Below are 22500 nucleotides of genomic sequence, written 5' to 3'. Positions count from 1 at the left end.
CGTGAACGCGGCATTCGCTGCACTCACGACGTCGTAGGATTGTAACTGTCTACTGACACGGTGCTGAAATGGGCTCCGTAGGAGGGGGAGACGCAGGAATGTCGCAGGAAAATTGTTTAAAAAGGGTTAAAATATATCCCCATCAAGGACAACAGCAGAGTAGCCTACGAAAAAAATAGACTGCAATTATATGAATGCTAAAGACATTAAAACACAATTGATTAGGCTTAAACCGACATATATCAGTCCTAATCCTGAATGCACTGTGCGTTTCACGGCATTTTCCCCCCTGTAAATAATTCCATATGACAAAAAATCCTGTGAATAACCCGGGAGACGTCCATGATGAGGAATACAACGAAGCCCACCGTCTGGCCCGGTGCATCGTTGAGCGCACGATCGGGAGGTGGAAGTTGCGCTTTAGATGCCTTCACAAGTCAGGCGGAGGGCTCCAGTTTTCGCCGGCCAAGTCATGCGCCGTGATATGTGTGACGGCTATGTTGCACAACATTGCAGCTAAGGGCTGGGGTGGCATTGCTTGAACCGGAGGAGGCTGAGGACGATGACGACGAGGAAGATCGGTGTGAGGACGGCCTCCCTCATAACTACGCGGCTGGTTTTCATGCGCGTCGAAGAGTGATTGAGACTTTTTTTTAACCCCCTCCACCCTCCCACATGTCACTAAACATTCCCGTCAACGTGACCAATCCCCACCATATCCCAGCCTTTTGCCTGCTCCTTTGCTTGTTTTTTATAATTTATAATTTCTTTAATTTTTTTTTATTTTTTACATTATTTTATGCTACGTTTTATGAGTAGCCTATGTCAGTCTGCACAAATCCCCCCACTTTCTCTCACACATTTTGAGTGCCCTGCCTGCACATTTTCTGGACTGTCCCGTTTTATTTTGGCCATTTTAACATCTTTATTAATAATTAATTAATAATCTTTATTAATTACCAAACTAAGAACATAAAGGCGCAATGCGTTTTAATAAAACGCATCCAATAGACGGAATGTCCGATGGTGACGCCACTGAGGCTATAGCTGACGATGCTCTTAGCGTCCTACGAGTACCTACGAGCACCCCTGGAGTAATCGTTAGCTACGAGTGTTTTCAAGACGTTCGTTCCCAACGATGCTTTCGGGAAACGCGGTGAAAACTCTACGATGCCCTCTGAAGTGAGCGTGCGTGTTTGTGTTGGTGAAAGTTTAAGAAATGTACAACTGTCGGTTCAGCTCTCTGGTGCTCCCTGCTGGCAGTATCACTATACTGTCCTCATGTTTCACAAAAACAGTTTTGAGAGACGTTGTCAGTTTTTGTATGTTGCTTAAATCCTCCAAAGCGGTTGGCAGTAAACATCAGGTCACGGTACGCCACGGAGTCAATGAGCTCGAGTTGAAAAAGAAAAAGCTTACAGCACCTGGTATTCCAAGGCGGTCTCCCATCCAAGTACTAACCAGGCCCGACCCTGCTTAGCTTCCGAGATCAGACGAGATCGGGCGTGTTCAGGGTGGTATGGCCGTAATCAATTAGTGCAGGCGCAAAACCAGGTTTTATACAGTAGCACATAAGGAGTGAGAAAGCTGCTGAGGCTCGACGTTACACTTTACAAAAACAATCATTAGTTAGATATAAACGGCAGTAATTGATTCAGTAGGACTCCTTATCCATGTAAACGATCATTGTGACATCTGAATTCATTAATTATCTGAAATACACTGCGTGTGCGTGTGATGTTAAATGTTTGAACCAAGGTTAACGGTTAAAGTGTCAGAGAATGGGTGGTGATTTTTTGACGTCCTCCCATGATCTGAAGTGAGCGTGCGTGTTTGTGTTGGTGAAAGTTTAAGAAATGTACAACTGTCGGTTCAGCTCTCTGGTGCTCCCTGCTGGCAGTATCACTATACTGTCCTCATGTTTCACAAAAATAGTTTTGAGAGACGTTGTCAGTCTTTGTATGTTGCTTAAATCCTCCAAAGCGGTTGGCAGTAAACATCAGGTCACGGTACGCCACGGAGGCAATGAGCTCGAGTTGAAAAAGAAAAAGCTTACAGCACCTGGTATTCCCAGGCGGTCTCCCATCCAAGTACTAACCAGGCCCGACCCTGCTTAGCTTCCGAGATCAGACGAGATCGGGCGTGTTCAGGTGGTATGGCCGTAAGCAATTAGTGCAGGCGCAAAACCAGTTTTATACAGTAGCACATAAGGAGTGAGAAAGCTGCTGAGGCTCGACGTTACACTTTTACAAAAACAATCATTAGTTAGATATAAACGGCAGTAATTGATTCAGTAGGACTCCTTATCCATGTAAACGATCATTGTGACATCTGAATTCATTAATTATCTGAAATACACTGCGTGTGCGTGTGATGTTAAATGTTTGAACCAAGGTTAACGGTTAAAGGGTCAGAGAATGGGTGGTGATTTTTTGACGTCCTCCCATGATCTGAAGTGAGCGTGCGTGTTTGTGTTGGTGAAAGTTTAAGAAATGTACAACTGTCGGTTCAGCTCTCTGGTGCTCCCTGCTGGCAGTATCACTATACTGTCCTCATGTTTCACAAAAATAGTTTTGAGAGACGTTGTCAGTTTTGTATGTTGCTTAAATCCTCCAAAGCGGTTGGCAGTAAACATCAGGTCACGGTACGCCACGGAGTCAATGAGCTCGAGTTGAAAAAGAAAAAGCTTACAGCACCTGGTATTCCCAGGCGGTCTCCCATCCAAGTACTAACCAGGCCCGACCCTGCTTAGCTTCCGAGATCAGACGAGATCGGGCGTGTTCAGGGTGGTATGGCCGTAAGCAATTAGTGCAGGCGCAAAACCAGGTTTTATACAGTAGCACATAAGGAGTGAGAAAGCTGCTGAGGCTCGACGTTACACTTTTACAAAAACAATCATTAGTTAGATATAAACGGCAGTAATTGATTCAGTAGGACTCCTTATCCATGTAAACGATCATTGTGACATCTGAATTCATTAATTATCTGAAATACACTGCGTGTGCGTGTGATGTTAAATGTTTGAACCAAGGTTAACGGTTAAAGTGTCAGAGAATGGGTGGTGATTTTTGGACGTCCTCCCATGATCTGAAGTGAGCGTGCGTGTTTGTGTTGGTGAAAGTTTAAGAAATGTACAACTGTCGGTTTCAGCTCTCTGGTGCTCCCTGCTGGCAGTATCACTATACTGTCCTCATGTTTCACAAAAATAGTTTTGAGAGACGTTGTCAGTCTTTTGTATGTTGCTTAAATCCTCCAAAGCGGTTGGCAGTAAACATCAGGTCACGGTAGGCCACGGAGTCAATGAGCTCGAGTTGAAAAAGAAAAATGCTTACAGCACCTGGTATTCCAGGCGGTCTCCCATCCAAGTACTAACCAGGCCCGACCCTGCTTAGCTTCCGAGATCAGACGAGATCAGGCGTGTTCAAGGTGGTATGGCCGTAAGCAAATAGTGCTGGCGCAAAACCAGGTTCTATACAGTAGCACATAAGGAGTGAGAAAGCTGCTGAGGCTCGACGTTACACTTTTACAAAAACAATCATTAGTTAGATATAAAAAGGCAGTAATTGATTCAGTAGGACTCCTTATCCATGTAAACGATCATTGTGACATCTGAATTCATTAATTATCTGCAATACACTGCGTGTGCGTGTGATGTTAAATGTTTGAACCAAGGTTAACGGTTAAAGGGTCAGAGAATGGGTGGTGATTTTTTGACGTCCTCCCATGATCTGAAGTGAGCGTGCGTGTTTGTGTTGGTGAAAGTTTAAGAAATGTACAACTGTCGTTTCAGCTCTCTGGTGCTCCCTGCTGGCAGTATCACTATACTGTCCTCATGTTTCACAAAATAGTTTTGAGAGACGTTGTCAGTTTTTGTATGTTGCTTAAATCCTCCAAAGCGGTTGGCAGTAAACATCAGGTCACGGTACGCCACGGAGTCAATGATTTCGAGTTGAAAAAGAAAAAGCTTACAGCACCTGGTATTCCCAGGCGGTCTCCCATCCAAGTACTAACCATGCCCGACCCTGCTTAGCTTCCGAGATCAGACGAGATCGGGCGTGTTCAGGGTGGTATGGCCGTAAGCAATTAGTGCTGGCGCAAAACCAGGTTTTATACAGTAGCACATAAGGAGTGAGAAACCTGCTGAGGCTCGACGTTACACTTTTACAAAAACAATCATTAGTTAGATATAAACGGCAGTAATTGATTCAGTAGGACTCCTTATCAATGTAAACGATCATTGTGACATCTGAATTCATTAATTATCTGAAATACACTGCGTGTGCGTGTGATGTTAAATGTTTGAACCAAGGTTAACGGTTAAAGTGTCAGAGAATGGGTGGTGATTTTTGGACGTCCTCCCATGATCTGAAGTGAGCGTGCGTGTTGTTGGTTGGTGAAAGATTAAGAAAATGTAAACTGTCGGTCAGCTCTCGGTGCTCTCTGCTGGCAGTATCACTATACTGTCCTCATGTTTCACAAAAATTTTGAGAGACGTTGTCAGTTTTTGTATGTTGCTTAAATCCTCCAAAGCGGTTGGCAGTAAACATCAGGTCACGGTACGCCACGGAGTCAATGAGCTCGAGTTGAAAAAGAAAAAGCTTACAGCACCTGGTATTCCAGGCGGTCTCCCATCCAAGTACTAACCAGGCCCTACCCTGCTTAGCTTCCGAGATCAGACGAGACCGGGCGTGTTCAGGGTGAGTATGGCCGTAAGCAATTAGTGCAGGCGCAAAAACCAGGTTTTATAGTACAGTAGGAGTGAGAAAGCTGCTGAGCTCGACGTTACACTTTTACAAAAACAATCATTAGTTAGATATAACGGCAGTAATTGATTCAGTAGGACTCCTTATCCATGTAAACGATCATTGTGACATCTGAATTCATTAATTATCTGAATACACTGCGTGTGCGTGTGATGTTAAATGTTTGAACCAAGGTTAACGGTTAAAGTGTCAGAGAATGGGTGGTGATTTTTTGACGTCCTCCCATGATCTGAAGTGAGCGTGCGTGTTTGTGTTGGTGAAAGTTTAAGAAATGTACACCTGTCGTTTCAGCTCTCTGGTGCTCCCTGCTGGCAGTATCACTATACTGTCCTCATAGTTTCACAAAAACTAGTTTTGAGAGACGTTGTCAGTCTTTGTATGTTGCTTAAAGCCTTCCAAAGCGGGGTGTTGGCATTAAACATCAGGTCACGGTAGGTCACGGTAGCCACGTAGGCAATGAGCTCGAGTTGAAAAAGTAAAAGCTTTCAGCACCTTGTATTCCCCAGGCGGTCTCCCAATCCAAGTACTAACAAGCCCCCCCTGTTAGTGCTTCCGAGATCAACAGAGATCGGACGCGTGTTTTTTTTTTTTTTTTTATCAAAAATATAGTTTTACAATTAAAATTCCGTATTTACAGTAATTTACAATCTTTTACGGTCATAACCAAACACAGTATGACACACAGAAGACATACAGACAGTTGATAATCACAAATGTACGCAACAATCATATAGAGAGGTTAACCCTAATCATACACAACAAACATTTGCGTCGGAGTGGTCTGCCAGGTCTTAACAAGCAGGAAAAACAATGCCCACACTACACACTAAATCCTAACGTCCCTGATTCCGTTACCATGACTAAAGTGCTGTTCCTAACAAAATACTTGTGAAAATCCTCCCCTTCCCATCATTCAGAACCTCCTTCACATTCCCAACCACATCCTCCTTTACAAGTATTGCCACACCACACCGATCTTGCCGTCCCACAGTTGACGAATAACAGTCCCCTCCATTTCTCCTTGATTTCTGGCATTTTAGCCTGTGTCCAGTTTGTTTCCTGCAGCACTAAAATATCGGATTTAAAAATTGATTAACACCTCATCAAACTTCGCCATATTGTTAAGACCGTTGATGTTAATTGATGTGAGTGTGACCATTGAAATCAAAAGACACAGAGTGGGTATTACTGTTAAAATCATTTTTTTTTTTTACGTACCCCTTCTTTTTCAAGTTCCTCTGTTCCTCATCGGAATCAACCCCCTCCTCCTGCGTCTGACCCTGGGCGCCCTCTCCCTACAAACACCCAACGCCTCATTCCCAGACTTATTCTCCCTCTCCCTTCCATCAGCCAGTGTGGGGGGGGAATTATAGGCGCCATACCACGCCAATGAGACGCGTCGGCTGTATCCTCAATAGTCACAGCACAAGACCCCCAGGCTGCATCTTCCTCTACTGTAGGCCACCCGGGCGCCTGTAAAGAGAGGAGCCCCGCTTGAGAGCTCCTGCCCCCCCCCATCCCTGTGCCCCCATCTCCCCCTGATGCCGGGGCCATTGACACAACCAAATCAACTTCCAGGCTAGCCCCCGTGCCATGTCCCGCCTCGTTCCCCAACTGTCCAGACCCCCGCGGCACCTTGGCTATGCCCTCCGCTGGTGTAGGGTGCCCAGATGCCGGTAGAGAGGAAAGCTCTACTTGAGAGCTTTGCCCCCCGGGCAACCCCAGTGCCCCCCACACCCGGGTCCTTCAGCACAACCTGTAGCTGACTGTCCAAGACTGTCTCCCCGTCAGACAGCTCCCCGTGCTCCATCTCCTCTTCCGCACTCTCTTCCCCTCCACTTCCCTCACTCTCCAACGATACAGCCCTTGAGTCTGGGTCAACTGAGAGGGCACCCCCTCCCACCTGCTCCTCCTTACACACACAATTTTCCTTTCTATTACCACACTCTCTGCATTTAATCACAGCCACACACTCCCTTGCATAGTGCCCCTGCTTCCCGCACTTCCGACAGAGGAAGTCAGGACAGTCCCTCACTATATGTCCAGGCTGGATGCACAATCTACACACCTTAATTGTCTGTCATGGATGACACGGAAATATTCAGCACCCTTTTCAGTGTCAAAACGTGTGGACCAAGGCAAGGACCGTACTTCCTTGTTAAACTTCACCTTAACAAACCGTGTACCCTCACATATGGTCATCCAGGCCACTTCCTCCTTGCAATCGGCGAAACTGCCTCCACACCCCAGTCCGCAAGCTTCTTCAGAATCTCCTCATCCGTAATGTACACTGGTAGACTCATAAGGACACCACCATCTCATCTGCAGTCAAGTCTTTTGCGACGACGCTGGTCCCCCTTATCCTAAAACCATCCAACAATCGCCTCTTCCCGTTGGGGTGATTCATCGTTACTTCATATTGGTTCAATGAGAGGTAGCGACATCCCAAGACCAATCCACATACACTCTGCATCGCCCTTAGCATCTCAATCATCGGGATTTTCTCCTCTCCCACAAGCTCCACAGCCACAGACAACTCCCTGCTGTAGCTCGGGCCACCATCCGCAACCTTGTCCTCCTTCTCTCTTGTTGCTCTCTCCGCAGTCACCGGTCTCCCGCCTAGTACGTCCTCCGATGTCCTCTTCGCCACACAACCACCATCCGTCACCGCAGCAGGAGCCGTGTTCCGTTCCATGCCGTCCTCCATTCGAGTTTCCGAAACCGCGTGAGACATCGGAAAAAACCGAACTAAAGTATACTAATACTCCCCCAAACAGCAAGCTGTCGGGGAATAAACGACGAGACGAAAAACTAACCAAAAAAATATCTATAAATACTTGATTTACCACCAAAAGAATCCTCGCTCCAACACCGTCCTCCTCTCACCACTCAAGCACACCAAACACTTCCTCAATGAGCGTATCACTTCCTCAATGGCGTGTTCAGGGTGGTATGGCCGTAAGCAATTAGTACAGGCGCAAAACCAGGTTTTATACAGTAGCACATAAGGAGTGAGAAAGCTGCTGAGGCTCGACGTTACACTCTTACAAAAACAATCATTAGTTAGATATAAACGGCAGTAATTGATTCAGTAGGACTCCTTATCCATGTAAACGATCATTGTGACATCGGAATTCATTAATTATCTGAAATACACTGCGTGTGCGTGTGATGTTAAATGTTTGAACCAAGGTTAACGGTTAAGGTGTCAGAGAATGGGTGGTGATTTTTTGACGTCCTCCCATGATCTGAAGTGAGCGTGCGTGTTTGTGTTGGTGAAAGTTTAAGAAATGTACAACTGTCGGTTCAGCTCTCTGGTGCTCCCTGCTGGCAGTATCACTATACTGTCCTCATGTTTCACAAAAATAGTTTTGAGAGACGTTGTCAGTTTTTGTATGTTGCTTAAATCCTCCAAAGCGGTTGGCAGTGAACATAGGTCACGGTACGCCACGGTAGGCCACGGAGGCAATGAGCTCGAGTTGAAAAAGAAAAAGCTTACAGCACCTGGTATTCCCAGGCGGTCTCCCATCCAAGTACTAACCAGGCCCGACCCTGCTTAGCTACCGAGATCAGACGAGATCGGGCGTGTTCAGGGTGGTATGGCCGTAAGCAATTAGTGTAGGCGCAAAACCAGGTTTTCTACAGTAGCACATAAGGAGTGAGAAAGCTGCTGAGGCTCGACGTTACACTTTTACAAAAACAATCATTAGTTAGATATAAACGGCAGTAATTGATTCAGTAGGACTCCTTATCCATGTAAACGATCATTGTGACATCTGAATTCATTAATTATCTGAAATACACTGCGTGTGCGTGTGATGTTAAATGTTTGAACCAAGGTTAACGGTTAAAGTGTCAGAGAATGGGTGGTGATTTTTTGACGTCCTCCCATGATCTGAAGTGAGCGTGCGTGTTTGTGTTGGTGAAAGTTTAAGAAATGTACAACTGTCGGTTCAGCTCTCTGGTGCTCCCTGCTGGCAGTATCACTATACTGTCCTCATGTTTCACAAAAATAGTTTTGAGAGACGTTGTCAGTTTTTGTATGTTGCTTAAATCCTCCAAAGCGGTTGGCAGTAAACATCAGGTCACGGTACGCCACGGTAGGCCACGGAGGCAATGAGCTCGAGTTGAAAAAAAGAAATGCTTACAGCACCTGGTATTCCCAGGCGGTCTCCCATCCAAGTACTAACCAGGCCCGACCCTGCTTAGCATCCGAGATCAAACGAGATCGGGCGTGTTTTTTTTCTTTTTTGGTGACACCCGTCACTACTTACAGCAACATGGGCTTCTGAGGAGGTCTCCCATCCAAGTACTACCCAGCCCCGACCCTGCTTAGCTTCCGAGATCAGACGAGATCGGGCGTGTTCAGGGTGGCATGGCCGTAAGCAATTAGTGCTGGCGCAAAACCAGGTTTTATACAGAAGCACATAAGGAGTGAGAAAGCTGCTGAGGCTCGACGTTACACTCTTACAAAAACAATCATTAGTTAGATATAAACGGCAGTAATTGATTCAGTAGGACTCCTTATCCATGTAAACGATCATTGTGACATCTGAATTCATTAATTATCTGAAATACACTGCGTGTGCGTGTGATGTTAAATGTTTGAACCAAGGTTAACGGTTAAAGTGTCAGAGAATGGGTGGTGATTTTTGACGTCCTCCCATGATCTGAAGTGAGCGTGCGTGTTTGTGTTGGTGAAAGTTTAAGAAATGTACAACTGTCGGTTCAGCTCTCTGGTGCTCCCTGCTGGCAGTATCACTATACTGTCCTCATGTTTCACAAAAATAGTTTTGAGAGACGTTGTCAGTTTTTGTATGTTGCTTAAATCCTCCAAAGCGGTTGGCAGTAAACATCAGGTCACGGTACGCCACGGTAGGCCACGGAGTCAATGAGCTCGAATTGAAAAAGAAATAGCTTACAGCACCTAGTATTCCCAGGCGGTCTCCCATCCAAGTACTAACCATGCCCGACCCTGCTTAGCTTCCGAGATCAGACGAGATCGGGCGTGTTCAGGGTGGTATGGCCGAAAGCAATTAGTGCAGGCGCAAAACCAGGTTTTATACAGTAGCACATAAGGAGTGAGAAGCTGCTGAGGCTCGACGTTACACTTTTACAAAAACAATCATTAGTTAGATATAAACGGCAGTAATTGATTCAGTAGGACTCCTTATCCATGTAAACGATCATTGTGACATCTGAATTCATTAATTATCTGAAATACACTGCGTGTGCGTGTGATGTTAAATGTTTGAACCAAGGTTAACGGTTAAAGTGTCAGAGAATGGGTGGTGATTTTTTGACGTCCTCCCATGATCTGAAGTGAGCGTGCGTGTTTGTGTTGGTGAAAGTTTAAGAAATGTACAACTGTCGGTTCAGCTCTCTGGTGCTCCCTGCTGGCAGTATCACTATACTGTCCTCATGTTTCACAAAAACTAGTTTTGAGAGACGTTGTCAGTTTTTGTATGTTGCTTAAATCCTCCAAAGCGGTTGGCAGTAAACATCAGGTCACGGTACGCCACGGAGTCAATGAGCTCGAGTTGAAAAAGAAAAAGCTTACAGCACCTGGTATTCCCAGGCGGTCTCCCATCCAAGTACTAACCAGGCCCGACCCTGCTTAGCTTCCGAATCAGACGAGATCGGGCGTGTTCAGGGTGGTATGGCCGTAAGCAATTAGTGCAGGCGCAAAACCAGGTTTTATACAGTAGCACATAAGGAGTGAGAAAGCTGCTGAGGCTCGACGTTACACTTTTACAAAAACAATCATTAGTTAGATATAAACGGCAGTAATTGATTCAGTAGGACTCCTTATCCATGTAAACGATCATTGTGACATCTGAATTCATTAATTATCTGAAATACACTGCGTGTGCGTGTGATGTTAAATGTTTGAACCAAGGTTAACGGTTAAAGTGTCAGAGAATGGGTGGTGATTTTTTGACGTCCTCCCATGATCTGAAGTGAGCGTGCGTGTTTGTGTTGGTGAAAGTTTAAGAAATGTACAACTGTCGGTTCAGCTCTCTGGTGCTCCCTGCTGGCAGTATCACTATACTGTCCTCATGTTTCACAAAAATAGTTTTGAGAGACGTTGTCAGTTTTTGTATGTTGCTTAAATCCTCCAAAGCGGTTGGCAGTAAACATCAGGTCACGGTACGCACGGTAGGCCACGGAGTCAATGAGCTCGAGTTGAAAAAGAAAAAGCTTACAGCACCTGGTATTCCCAGGCGGTCTCCCATCCAAGTACTAACCAGGCCCGACCCTGCTTAGCTTCCGAGATCAGACGAGATCTGGCGTGTTCAGGGTGGTATGGCCGTAAGCAATTAGTGCAGGCGCAAAACCAGGTTTTATACAGTAGCACATAAGGAGTGAGAAAGCTGCTGAGGCTCGACGTTACACTCTTACAAAAACAATCATTAGTTAGATATAAACGGCAGTAATTGATTCAGTAGGACTCCTTATCCATGTAAACGATCATTGTGACATCTGAATTCATTAATTATCTGAAATACACTGCGTGTGCGTGTGATGTTAAATGTTTGAACCAAGGTTAACGGTTAAAGTGTCAGAGAATGGGTGGTGATTTTTTGACGTCCTCCCATGATCTGAAGTGAGCGTGCGTGTTTGTGTTGGTGAAAGTTTAAGAAATGTACAACTGTCGGTTCAGCTCTCTGGTGCTCCCTGCTGGCAGTATCACTATACTGTCCTCATGTTTCACAAAAATAGTTTTGAGAGACGTTGTCAGTTTTTGTATGTTGCTTAAATCCTCCAAAGCGGTTGGCAGTAAACATCAGGTCACGGTACGCCACGGAGTCAATGAGCTCGAGTTGAAAAAGAAAAAGCTTACAGCACCTGGTATTCCCAGGCGGTCTCCCATCCAAGTACTAACCAGGCCCGACCCTGCTTAGCTTCCGAGATCAGACGAGATCGGGCGTGTTCAGGGTGGTATGGCCGTAAGCAATAAATGCAGGCGCAAAACCAGGTTTTATACAGTAGCACATAAGGAGTGAGAAAGCTGCTGAGGCTCGACGTTACACTCTTACAAAAACAATCATTAGTTAGATATAAACGGCAGTAATTGATTCAGTAGGACTCCTTATCCATGTAAACCGATCATTGTGACATCTGAATTCATTAATTATCTGAAAAACACTGCGTGTGCGTGTGATGTTAAATGTTTGAACCAAGGTTAACGGTTAAAGTGTCAGAGAATGGGTGGTGATTTTTTGACGTCCTCCCATGATCTGAAGTGAGCGTGCGTGTTTGTGTTGGTGAAAGTTTAAGAAATGTACAACTGTCGGTTCAGCTCTCTGGTGCTCCCTGCTGGCAGTATCACTATACTGTCCTCATGTTTCACAAAAATAGTTTTGAGAGACGTTGTCAGTTTTTGTATGTTGCTTAAATCCTCCAAAGCGGTTGGCAGTAAACATCAGGTCACGGTACGCCACGGAGTCAATGAGCTCGAGTTGAAAAAGAAAAAGCTTACAGCACCTGGTATTCCCAGGCGGTCTCCCATCCAAGTACTAACCAGGCCCGACCCTGCTTAGCTTCCGAGATCAGACGAGATCGGGCGTGTTCAGGGTGGTATGGCCGTAAGCAATTAGTGCAGGCGCAAAACCAGGTTTTATACAGTAGCACATAAGGAGTGAGAAAGCTGCTGAGGCTCGACGTTACACTTTTACAAAAACAATCATTAGTTAGATATAAACGGCAGTAATTGATTCAGTAGGACTCCTTATCCATGTAAACGATCATTGTGACATCTGAATTCATTAATTATCTGAAATACACTGCGTGTGCGTGTGATGTTAAATGTTTGAACCAAGGTTAACGGTTAAAGTGTCAGAGAATGGGTGGTGATTTTTTGACGTCCTCCCATGATCTGAAGTGAGCGTGCGTGTTTGTGTTGGTGAAAGTTTAAGAAATGTACAACTGTCGGTTCAGCTCTCTGGTGCTCCCTGCTGGCAGTATCACTATACTGTCCTCATGTTTCACAAAAATAGTTTTGAGAGACGTTGTCAGTTTTTGTATGTTGCTTAAATCCTCCAAAGCGGTTGGCAGTAAACATCAGGTCACGGTACGCCACGGTAGGCCACGGAGGCAATGAGCTCGAGTTGAAAAAGAAAAAGCTTACAGCACCTGGTATTCCCAGGCGGTCTCCCATCCAAGTACTAACCAGGCCCGACCCTGCTTAGCTTCCGAGATCAGACGAGATCGGGCGTGTTTTTTTTTTTTTTCTTTTGGTGACACCTGTCACTACTTACAGCAACCTGGGCTTCTGAGGAGGTCTCCCATCCAAGTACTAACCAGGCCCGACCCTGCTTAGCTTCCGAGATCATGACGAGATCGGGCGTGTTCAGGGTGGTATGGCCGTAAGCAATTAGTGCAGGCGCAAAACCAGGTTTTATACAGTAGCACATAAGGAGTGAGAAAGCTGCTGAGGCTCGACGTTACACTTTTACAAAAACAATCATTAGTTAGATATAAACGGCAGTAATTGATTCAGTAGGACTCCTTATCCATGTAAACGATCATTGTGACATCTGAATTCATTAATTATCTGAAATACACTGCGTGTGCGTGTGATGTTAAATGTTTGAACCAAGGTTAACGGTTAAAGTGTCAGAGAATGGGTGGTGATTTTTTGACGTCCTCCCATGATCTGAAGTGAGCGTGCGTGTTTGTGTTGGTGAAAGTTTAAGAAATGTACAACTGTCGGTTCAGCTCTCTGGTGCTCCCTGCTGGCAGTATCACTATACTGTCCTCATGTTTCACAAAAATAGTTTTGAGAGACGTTGTCAGTTTTTGTATGTTGCTTAAATCCTCCAAAGCGGTTGGCAGTAAACATCAGGTCACGGTACGCCACGGTAGCCACGGAGTCAATGAGCTCGAGTTGAAAAAGAAAAAGCTTACAGCACCTGGTATTCCCAGGCGGTCTCCCATCCAAGTACTAACCAGGCCCGACCCTGCTTAGCTTCCGAGATCAGACGAGATCGGGCGTGTTCAGGGTGGTATGGCCGTAAGCAATTAGTGCAGGCGCAAAACCAGGTTTTATACAGTAGCACATAAGGAGTGAGAAAGCTGCTGAGGCTCGACGTTACACTCTTACAAAAACAATCATTAGTTAGATATAAACGGCAGTAATTGATTCAGTAGGACTCCTTATCCATGTAAACGATCATTGTGACATCTGAATTCATTAATTATCTGAAATACACTGCGTGTGCGTGTGATGTTAAATGTTTGAACCAAGGTTAACGGTTAAAGTGTCAGAGAATGGGTGGTGATTTTTTGACGTCCTCCCATGATCTGAAGTGAGCGTGCGTGTTTGTGTTGGTGAAAGTTTAAGAAATGTACAACTGTCGGTTCAGCTCTCTGGTGCTCCCTGCTGGCAGTATCACTATACTGTCCTCATGTTTCACAAAAATAGTTTTGAGAGACGTTGTCAGTTTTTGTATGTTGCTTAAATCCTCCAAAGCGGTTGGCAGTAAACATCAGGTCACGGTACGCCACGGTAGGCCACGGAGTCAATGAGCTCGAGTTGAAAAAGAAAAAGCTTACAGCACCTGGTATTCCCAGGCGGTCTCCCATCCAAGTACTAACCAGGCCCGACCCTGCTTAGCTTCCGAGATCAGACGAGATCGGGCGTGTTCAGGGTGGTATGGCCGTAAGCAATTAGTGCAGGCGCAAAACCAGGTTTTATACAGTAGCACATAAGGAGTGAGAAAGCTGCTGAGGCTCGACGTTACACTTTTACAAAAACAATCATTAGTTAGATATAAACGGCAGTAATTGATTCAGTAGGACTCCTTATCCATGTAAACGATCATTGTGACATCTGAATTCATTAATTATCTGAAATACACTGCGTGTGCGTGTGATGTTAAATGTTTGAACCAAGGTTAACGGTTAAAGTGTCAGAGAATGGGTGGTGATTTTTTGACGTCCTCCCATGATCTGAAGTGAGCGTGCGTGTTTGTGTTGGTGAAAGTTTAAGAAATGTACAACTGTCGGTTCAGCTCTCTGGTGCTCCCTGCTGGCAGTATCACTATACTGTCCTCATGTTTCACAAAAATAGTTTTGAGAGACGTTGTCAGTTTTTGTATGTTGCTTAAATCCTCCAAAGCGGTTGGCAGTAAACATCAGGTCACGGTACGCCACGGTAGGCCACGGAGTCAATGAGCTCGAGTTGAAAAAGAAAAAGCTTACAGCACCTGGTATTCCCAGGCGGTCTCCCATCCAAGTACTAACCAGGCCCGACCCTGCTTAGCTTCCGAGATCAGACGAGATCGGGCGTGTTCAGGGTGGTATGGCCGTAAGCAATTAGTGCAGGCGCAAAACCAGGTTTTATACAGTAGCACATAAGGAGTGAGAAAGCTGCTGAGGCTCGACGTTACACTTTTACAAAAACAATCATTAGTTAGATATAAACGGCAGTAATTGATTCAGTAGGACTCCTTATCCATGTAAACGATCATTGTGACATCTGAATTCATTAATTATCTGAAATACACTGCGTGTGCGTGTGATGTTAAATGTTTGAACCAAGGTTAACGGTTAAAGTGTCAGAGAATGGGTGGTGATTTTTTGACGTCCTCCCATGATCTGAAGTGAGCGTGCGTGTTTGTGTTGGTGAAAGTTTAAGAAATGTACAACTGTCGGTTCAGCTCTCTGGTGCTCCCTGCTGGCAGTATCACTATACTGTCCTCATGTTTCACAAAAATAGTTTTGAGAGACGTTGTCAGTTTTTGTATGTTGCTTAAATCCTCCAAAGCGGTTGGCAGTAAACATCAGGTCACGGTACGCCACGGTAGGCCACGGAGTCAATGAGCTCGAGTTGAAAAAGAAAAAGCTTACAGCACCTGGTATTCCCAGGCGGTCTCCCATCCAAGTACTAACCAGGCCCGACCCTGCTTAGCTTCCGAGATCAGACGAGATCGGGCGTGTTCAGGGTGGTATGGCCGTAAGCAATTAGTGCAGGCGCAAAACCAGGTTTTATACAGTAGCACATAAGGAGTGAGAAAGCTGCTGAGGCTCGACGTTACACTCTTACAAAAACAATCATTAGTTAGATATAAACGGCAGTAATTGATTCAGTAGGACTCCTTATCCATGTAAACGATCATTGTGACATCTGAATTCATTAATTATCTGAAATACACTGCGTGTGCGTGTGATGTTAAATGTTTGAACCAAGGTTAACGGTTAAAGTGTCAGAGAATGGGTGGTGATTTTTTGACGTCCTCCCATGATCTGAAGTGAGCGTGCGTGTTTGTGTTGGTGAAAGTTTAAGAAATGTACAACTGTCGGTTCAGCTCTCTGGTGCTCCCTGCTGGCAGTATCACTATACTGTCCTCATGTTTCACAAAAATAGTTTTGAGAGACGTTGTCAGTTTTTGTATGTTGCTTAAATCCTCCAAAGCGGTTGGCAGTAAACATCAGGTCACGGTACGCCACGGTAGGCCACGGAGTCAATGAGCTCGAGTTGAAAAAGAAAAAGCTTACAGCACCTGGTATTCCCAGGCGGTCTCCCATCCAAGTACTAACCAGGCCCGACCCTGCTTAGCTTCCGAGATCAGACGAGATCGGGCGTGTTCAGGGTGGTATGGCCGTAAGCAATTAGTGCAGGCGCAAAACCAGGTTTTATACAGTAGCACATAAGGAGTGAGAAAGCTGGTGAGGCTCGACGTTACACTTTTACAAAAACAATCATTAGTTAGATATAAACGGCAGTAATTGATTCAGTAGGACTCCTTATCCATGTAAACGATCATTGTGACATCTGAATTCATTAATTATCTGAAATACACTGCGTGTGCGTGTGATGTTAAATGTTTGAACCAAGGTTAACGGTTAAAGTGTCAGAGAATGGGTGGTGATTTTTTGACGTCCTCCCATGATCTGAAGTGAGCGTGCGTGTTTGTGTTGGTGAAAGTTTAAGAAATGTACAACTGTCGGTTCAGCTCTCTGGTGCTCCCTGCTGGCAGTATCACTATACTGTCCTCATGTTTCACAAAAATAGTTTTGAGAGACGTTGTCAGTTTTTGTATGTTGCTTAAATCCTCCAAAGCGGTTGGCAGTAAACATCAGGGCCCTGTACCACGAAGCTCGCTTAGAGGGTTAGCGAGGTATGTTGAGCTCAAAGCCTGGGTTAGTTGTACCACGAAAGTCGATCTCTTTTAGCGTCGCTGTATCACCATGGTGACTTATGCTCGCAACCAAACCTGGTCGGGAGCAGTTTTTCGGCTTAGTCTAGCCGGAGATCGGCTACTTAAATCGGCGTGCGCAGCTTCCTAGCTCCTCCTCTGACAATGGCGTCACCATTTGTGTGTGTTCCCGTGGACCCCGGCGCACTTCTCGTACAGAACCGATCCCTTGGCATTGTCTGACGATATTCAGATTTCAGACTTTATTGTCATTGTGCAAACAACGAAATTGGGGTTCTTCATGAGAGATACAGATTCTCATCAGAGGGTGTTCGTTATTTGATCGTCCTTTTGGACCTTATGTAGACAATGAACTAGAGTGGAGGTAGCGCGTCAGTCTTGAATTTCTGCGCGGGGGGTTCGACTCCCAAGTGACGCGAATTTATGTGAAGCCTATAAATTCCTAATTCTCATGCATATGGAATACTTATTCACTAAAGCTTATGGAATTATATTTTTGTGCTTATTTCGAACTTGAACCCATATTTTCAAGGCCGTGCTGGCACCACATCTATGGGGGTAAAATGCATGATGATAGACCGGCGAATTTGAACCCCGGTCGCTGGCGTTCGGGTCTTATGCTAATCCACTACGCTACAGCCGCTACCTCTCAGCGGTCGAAAACATGCGATACATTTCTTAAATAGGGTGGATTTAAAGTGAATTCCCTAAATGATAGAATAAGGCAGGATGGACGTTGCTTATGCATTTTTTAATCATCATCATTCTATTTGGATTAATGGCGAACAATTCTGCATTTGGCATAGTTATTTTACAGACAATATGCAGAATATTTTCACTTATACGCATATAGACTGCTTGATCTATCGTAAAGGTGAGAAAAATGACGCAAAAAACGCCCCTCTCACGTGAACGCGCACTGAACCTAAAGCGGAAAACCTGGTTCAACTAATTGAATCTAAAGTGAGCTTCGTGGTACCACTTAACTCTGATTGCGAGTTGCGGCTCTGTCGAGCCAGGTTTTCCTAAGAAAGCCTGGGTATGTTCAGCGAGCTTCGTGGTATAGGGCTCAGGTCACGGTACGCCACGGTAGGCCACGGAGGCAATGAGCTCGAGTTGAAAAAGAAAATGCTTACAGCACCTGGTATTCCCAGGCGGTCTCCCATCCAAGTACTAACCAGGCCCGACCCTGCTTAGCTTCCGAGATCAGACGAGATCGGGCGTGTTCAGGGTGGTTTGGCCGTAAGCAAATAGTGCAGGCGCAAAACCAGGTTTTATACAGTAGCACATAAGGAGTGAGAAAGCTGCTGAGGCTCGACGTTACACTTTTACAAAAACAATCATTAGTTAGATATAAACGGCAGTAATTGATTCAGTAGGACTCCTTATCCATGTAAACGATCATTGTGACATCTGAATTCATTAATTATCTGAAATACACTGCGTGTGCGTGTGATGTTAAATGTTTGAACCAAGGTTAACGGTTAAAGTGTCAGAGAATGGGTGGTGATTTTTTGACGTCCTCCCATGATCTGAAGTGAGCGTGCGTGTTTGTGTTGGTGAAAGTTTAAGAAATGTACAACTGTCGTTTCAGCTCTCTGGTGCTCCCTGCTGGCAGTATCACTATACTGTCCTCATGTTTCACAAAAATAGTTTTGAGAGACGTTGTCAGTTTTTGTATGTTGCTTAAATCCTCCAAAGCGGTTGGCAGTAAACATCAGGTCACGGTACGCCACGGCAGGCCACGGAGGCAATGAGCTCGAGTTGAAAAAGAAAAAGCTTACATCACCTGGTATTCCCAGGCGGTCTCCCATCCAAGTACTAACCAGGCCCGACCCTGCTTAGCTCCGAGATCAGACGAGATCGGGCATGTTCAGGGTGGTATGGCCGTAAGCAATTAGTGCAGGCGCAAAACCAGGTTTTATACAGTAGCACATAAGGAGTGAGAAAGCTGCTGAGGCTCGACGTTACACTCTTACAAAAACAATCATTAGTTAGATATAAACGGCAGTAATTGATTCAGTAGGACTCCTTATCCATGTAAACGATCATTGTGACATCTGAATTCATTAATTATCTGAAATACACTGCGTGTGCGTGTGATGTTAAATGTTTGAACCAAGGTTAACGGTTAAAGTGTCAGAGAATGGGTGGTGATTTTTTGACGTCCTCCCATGATCTGAAGTGAGCGTGCGTGTTTGTGTTGGTGAAAGTTTAAGAAATGTACAACTATCGGTTCAGCTCTCTGGTGCTCCCTGCTGGCAGTATCACTATACTGTCCTCATGTTTCACAAAAATAGTTTTGAGAGACGTTGTCAGTTTTTGTATGTTGCTTAAATCCTCCAAAGCGGTTGGCAGTTAACATCAGGTCACGGTACGCCACGGAGTCAATGAGCTCGAGTTGAAAAAGAAAAAGCTTACAGCACCTGGTATTCCCAGGCGGTCTCCCATCCAAGTACTAACCAGGCCTGACCCTGCTTAGCTTCCGAGATCAGACGAGATCGGGCGTGTTCAGGGTGGTATGGCCGTAAGCAACTAGTGCAGGCGCAAACCAGGTTTTATACAGTAGCACATAAGGAGTGAGAAAGCTGCTGAGGCTCGACGTTACACTCTTACAAAAACAATCATTAGTTAGATATAAACGGCAGTAATTGATTCAGTAAGACTCCTTATCCATGTAAACGATCATTGTGACATCTGAATTCATTAATTATCTGAAATACACTGCGTGTGCGTGTGATGTTAAATGTTTGAACCAAGGTTAACGGTTAAAGTGTCAGAGAATGGGTGGTGATTTTTTGACGTCCTCCCATGATCTGAAGTGAGCGTGCGTGTTTGTGTTGGTGAAAGTTTAAGAAATGTACAACTGTCGGTTCAGCTCTCTGGTGCTCCCTGCTGGCAGTATCACTATACTGTCCTCATGTTTCACAAAAATAGTTTTGAGAGACGTTGTCAGTTTTTGTATGTTGCTTAAATCCTCCAAAGCGGTTGGCAGTAAACATCAGGTCACGGTACGCCACGGAGTCAATGAGCTCGAGTTGAAAAAGAAAATCTTACAGCACCTGGTATTCCCAGGCGGTCTCCCATCCAAGTACTAACCCGTCCCGACCCTGCTTAGCTCCCGAGTTCAGACGAGATCGGGCGTGTTCAGGGTGGTATGACCGTAAGCAATTAGTGTAGGCGCAAAACCAGGTTTTATACAGTAGCACATAAGGAGTGAGAAAGCGGCTGAGGCTCGACGTTACACTTTACAAAAACAATCATTAGTTAGATATAAACGGCAGTAATTGATTCAGTAGGACTCCTTATCCATGTAAACGATCATTGTGACATCTGAATTCATTAATTATCTGAAATACACTGCGTGTGCGTGTGATGTTAAATGTTTGAACCAAGGTTAACGGTTAAAGTGTCAGAGAATGGGTGGTGATTTTTTGACGTCCTCCCATGATCTGAAGTGAGCGTGCATGTTTGTGTTGGTGAAAGTTTAAGAAATGTACAACTGTCGGTTCAGCTCTCTGGTGCTCCCTGCTGGCAGTATCACTATACTGTCCTCATGTTTCACAAAAACAGTTTTGAGAGACGTTGTCAGTTTTTGTATGTTGCTTAAATCCTCCAAAGCGGTTGGCAGTAAACATCAGGTCACGGTACACCACGGAGTCAATGAGCTCGAGTTGAAAAAGAAAAAGCTTACAGCACCTGGTATTCCCAGGCGGTCTCCCATCCAAGTACTAACCAGGCCCGACCCTGCTTAGCTTCCGAGATCAGGCGAGATCAGGCGTTTTCAGGGTGGTATGGCCGTAAGCAATTAGTGAAGGCGCAAAACCAGGTTTTATACAGTAGCACATAAGGAGTGAGAAAGCTGCTGAGGCTCGACGTTACACTCTTACAAAAACAATCATTAGTTAGATATAAACAGCAGTAATTGATTCAGTAGGACTCCTTATCCATGTAAACGATCATTGTGACATCTGAATTCATTAATTATCTGAAATACACTGCGTGTGCGTGTGATGTTAAATGTTTGAACCAAGGTTAACGGTTAAAGTGTCAGAGAATGGGTGGTGATTTTTTGACGTCCTCCCATGATCTGAAGTGAGCGTGCGTGTTTGTGTTGGTGAAAGTTTAAGAAATGTACAACTGTCGGTTCAGCTCTCTGGTGCTCCCTGCTGGCAGTATCACTATACTGTCCTCATGTTTCACAAAAATAGTTTTTAGAGACGTTGTCAGTTTTTGTATGTTGCTTAAATCCTCCAAAGCGGTTGGCAGTAAACATCAGGTCACGGTACGCCACGGTAGGCCAAGGAGGCAATGAGCTCGAGTTGAAAAAGAAAAAGCTTACAGCACCTGGTATTCCCAGGCGGTCTCCCATCCAGTACTAACCAGGCCCGACCCTAGCTTAGCTTCCTGAGATCAGACGAGATCGGGCGTGTTCAGGGTGGTATGGCCGTAAGACAATCGTGCAGGCGCAAAACCAGGTTTTATACAGTACACATAAGAGGTGAGAAAGCTGCTGAGGCTCGACGTTACACTCTTTACAAAACAATCATTAGTTAGATATAAACGGCAGTAATTGATTCAGTAGGACTCCTTATCCATGTAAACACATCATTGTGACATCTGAATTCATTAATTATCTGAAATACACTGCGTGTGCGTGTGATGTTAAATGTTTGAACCAAGGTTAACGGTTAAAGTGTCAGAATGGGTGGTGATTTTTTGACGTCCTCCCATGATCTGAAGTGAGCGTGCGTGTTTGTGTTGGTGAAAGTTTAAGAAATGTACAACTGTCGGTTCAGCTCTCTGGTGCTCCCTGCTGGCAGTATCACTATACTGTCCTCATGTTTCACAAAATAGTTTTGAGAGACGTTGTCAGTTTTTGTATGTTGCTTAAATCCTCCAAAGCGGTTGGCAGTAAATCAGGTCACGGTACGGCCACGGAGTCAATGAGCTCGAGTTGAAAAAGAAATGCTTACAGCACCTGTATTCCCAGGCGGTCTCCCATCCAGTACTAACCAGGCCCGACCCTGCTTAGCTCCGAGATCAGACGAGATCGGGCGTGTTCAGGGTGGTATGGCCGTAAGCAATTAGTGCAGGCGCAAAACCAGTTTTATACAGTAGCACATAAGGAGTGAGAAAGCTGCTGAGGCTCGACGTTACACTTTTACAAAAACAATCATTAGTTAGATATAAACGGCAGTAATTGATTCAGTAGGACTCCTTATCCATGTCATCATTGTGACATCTGAATTCATTAATTATCTGAAATACACTGCGTGTGCGTGTGATGTTAAATGTTTGAACCAAGGTTAACGGTTAAAGTGTCAGAGAATGGGTGGTGATTTTTTGACGTCCTCCCATGATCTGAGTGAGCGTGCGTGTTTGTGTTGGTGAAAGTTTAAGAATGTACAACGTCGTTCAGCTCTCTGGTGCTCCCTGCTGTCAGTATCACTATACTGTCCTCATGTTTCACAAAAATAGTTTTGAGAGACTTTGTCAGTTTTTGTATGTTTGCTTAAATCTCCAAAGCGGTTGGCAGTAAACATCAGGTCACGGCGCCACGGAGGCAATGA

General features: G+C 45.0%; 25 non-coding genes and 1 pseudogene across 25 annotated transcripts; all 26 read right to left on the bottom strand.

The window, feature by feature from the left end:
- Nucleotides 1–1412: 1412 nt before the first annotated feature.
- LOC130400973 (5S ribosomal RNA) lies at nt 1413–1531 on the bottom strand. Its single transcript, XR_008903438.1, has one exon. It is a non-coding gene; the product is annotated as a 5S ribosomal RNA (ribosomal RNA).
- A 518-nt stretch (nt 1532–2049) lies between these two features.
- LOC130394601 (5S ribosomal RNA) lies at nt 2050–2167 on the bottom strand. The gene has a single exon (XR_008897743.1). It is a non-coding gene; the product is annotated as a 5S ribosomal RNA (ribosomal RNA).
- A 517-nt stretch (nt 2168–2684) lies between these two features.
- LOC130398546 (5S ribosomal RNA) lies at nt 2685–2803 on the bottom strand. The gene has a single exon (XR_008901111.1). It is a non-coding gene; the product is annotated as a 5S ribosomal RNA (ribosomal RNA).
- A 522-nt stretch (nt 2804–3325) lies between these two features.
- Nucleotides 3326–3443, bottom strand: LOC130395294 (5S ribosomal RNA). The gene has a single exon (XR_008898367.1). It is a non-coding gene; the product is annotated as a 5S ribosomal RNA (ribosomal RNA).
- A 519-nt stretch (nt 3444–3962) lies between these two features.
- LOC130400634 (5S ribosomal RNA) lies at nt 3963–4081 on the bottom strand. The gene has a single exon (XR_008903112.1). It is a non-coding gene; the product is annotated as a 5S ribosomal RNA (ribosomal RNA).
- A 515-nt stretch (nt 4082–4596) lies between these two features.
- On the bottom strand, nt 4597–4715 carry LOC130395798 (5S ribosomal RNA). Its single transcript, XR_008898809.1, has one exon. It is a non-coding gene; the product is annotated as a 5S ribosomal RNA (ribosomal RNA).
- Nucleotides 4716–8255: 3540 nt separating this feature from the next.
- On the bottom strand, nt 8256–8374 carry LOC130399823 (5S ribosomal RNA). The gene has a single exon (XR_008902320.1). It is a non-coding gene; the product is annotated as a 5S ribosomal RNA (ribosomal RNA).
- Nucleotides 8375–9030: 656 nt separating this feature from the next.
- Nucleotides 9031–9150, bottom strand: LOC130395812 (5S ribosomal RNA). The gene has a single exon (XR_008898822.1). It is a non-coding gene; the product is annotated as a 5S ribosomal RNA (ribosomal RNA).
- Nucleotides 9151–9678: 528 nt separating this feature from the next.
- LOC130394970 (5S ribosomal RNA) lies at nt 9679–9797 on the bottom strand. Its single transcript, XR_008898077.1, has one exon. It is a non-coding gene; the product is annotated as a 5S ribosomal RNA (ribosomal RNA).
- A 519-nt stretch (nt 9798–10316) lies between these two features.
- LOC130394328 (5S ribosomal RNA) lies at nt 10317–10434 on the bottom strand. The gene has a single exon (XR_008897497.1). It is a non-coding gene; the product is annotated as a 5S ribosomal RNA (ribosomal RNA).
- A 528-nt stretch (nt 10435–10962) lies between these two features.
- Nucleotides 10963–11081, bottom strand: LOC130400480 (5S ribosomal RNA). The gene has a single exon (XR_008902963.1). It is a non-coding gene; the product is annotated as a 5S ribosomal RNA (ribosomal RNA).
- Nucleotides 11082–11600: 519 nt separating this feature from the next.
- On the bottom strand, nt 11601–11719 carry LOC130398544 (5S ribosomal RNA). Its single transcript, XR_008901109.1, has one exon. It is a non-coding gene; the product is annotated as a 5S ribosomal RNA (ribosomal RNA).
- Nucleotides 11720–12239: 520 nt separating this feature from the next.
- LOC130398543 (5S ribosomal RNA) lies at nt 12240–12358 on the bottom strand. Its single transcript, XR_008901108.1, has one exon. It is a non-coding gene; the product is annotated as a 5S ribosomal RNA (ribosomal RNA).
- Nucleotides 12359–13017: 659 nt separating this feature from the next.
- On the bottom strand, nt 13018–13138 carry LOC130394422 (5S ribosomal RNA). Its single transcript, XR_008897583.1, has one exon. It is a non-coding gene; the product is annotated as a 5S ribosomal RNA (ribosomal RNA).
- Nucleotides 13139–13666: 528 nt separating this feature from the next.
- Nucleotides 13667–13785, bottom strand: LOC130398542 (5S ribosomal RNA). Its single transcript, XR_008901107.1, has one exon. It is a non-coding gene; the product is annotated as a 5S ribosomal RNA (ribosomal RNA).
- A 529-nt stretch (nt 13786–14314) lies between these two features.
- On the bottom strand, nt 14315–14433 carry LOC130398541 (5S ribosomal RNA). The gene has a single exon (XR_008901106.1). It is a non-coding gene; the product is annotated as a 5S ribosomal RNA (ribosomal RNA).
- A 529-nt stretch (nt 14434–14962) lies between these two features.
- Nucleotides 14963–15081, bottom strand: LOC130398540 (5S ribosomal RNA). Its single transcript, XR_008901105.1, has one exon. It is a non-coding gene; the product is annotated as a 5S ribosomal RNA (ribosomal RNA).
- Nucleotides 15082–15610: 529 nt separating this feature from the next.
- On the bottom strand, nt 15611–15729 carry LOC130398538 (5S ribosomal RNA). Its single transcript, XR_008901104.1, has one exon. It is a non-coding gene; the product is annotated as a 5S ribosomal RNA (ribosomal RNA).
- A 529-nt stretch (nt 15730–16258) lies between these two features.
- On the bottom strand, nt 16259–16377 carry LOC130398537 (5S ribosomal RNA). The gene has a single exon (XR_008901103.1). It is a non-coding gene; the product is annotated as a 5S ribosomal RNA (ribosomal RNA).
- Nucleotides 16378–18056: 1679 nt separating this feature from the next.
- LOC130400229 (5S ribosomal RNA) lies at nt 18057–18175 on the bottom strand. Its single transcript, XR_008902705.1, has one exon. It is a non-coding gene; the product is annotated as a 5S ribosomal RNA (ribosomal RNA).
- A 529-nt stretch (nt 18176–18704) lies between these two features.
- Nucleotides 18705–18822, bottom strand: LOC130395504 (5S ribosomal RNA). The gene has a single exon (XR_008898554.1). It is a non-coding gene; the product is annotated as a 5S ribosomal RNA (ribosomal RNA).
- A 519-nt stretch (nt 18823–19341) lies between these two features.
- On the bottom strand, nt 19342–19460 carry LOC130400511 (5S ribosomal RNA). The gene has a single exon (XR_008902993.1). It is a non-coding gene; the product is annotated as a 5S ribosomal RNA (ribosomal RNA).
- A 517-nt stretch (nt 19461–19977) lies between these two features.
- LOC130395221 (5S ribosomal RNA) lies at nt 19978–20096 on the bottom strand. Its single transcript, XR_008898302.1, has one exon. It is a non-coding gene; the product is annotated as a 5S ribosomal RNA (ribosomal RNA).
- Nucleotides 20097–20614: 518 nt separating this feature from the next.
- Nucleotides 20615–20733, bottom strand: LOC130400729 (5S ribosomal RNA). Its single transcript, XR_008903205.1, has one exon. It is a non-coding gene; the product is annotated as a 5S ribosomal RNA (ribosomal RNA).
- A 529-nt stretch (nt 20734–21262) lies between these two features.
- Nucleotides 21263–21382, bottom strand: LOC130396127 (5S ribosomal RNA; annotated as a pseudogene).
- A 514-nt stretch (nt 21383–21896) lies between these two features.
- Nucleotides 21897–22012, bottom strand: LOC130395844 (5S ribosomal RNA). Its single transcript, XR_008898851.1, has one exon. It is a non-coding gene; the product is annotated as a 5S ribosomal RNA (ribosomal RNA).
- Nucleotides 22013–22500: the final 488 nt, after the last annotated feature.

The sequence above is a fragment of the Gadus chalcogrammus genome, chromosome 12 (assembly GCF_026213295.1).
Source record: "Gadus chalcogrammus isolate NIFS_2021 chromosome 12, NIFS_Gcha_1.0, whole genome shotgun sequence".
Taxonomy (NCBI): Eukaryota; Metazoa; Chordata; class Actinopteri; order Gadiformes; family Gadidae; genus Gadus; species Gadus chalcogrammus.
The sequence above is the reverse complement of the archived record's forward strand: the minus strand, read 5'-3'. Positions and strand labels throughout refer to the sequence as shown.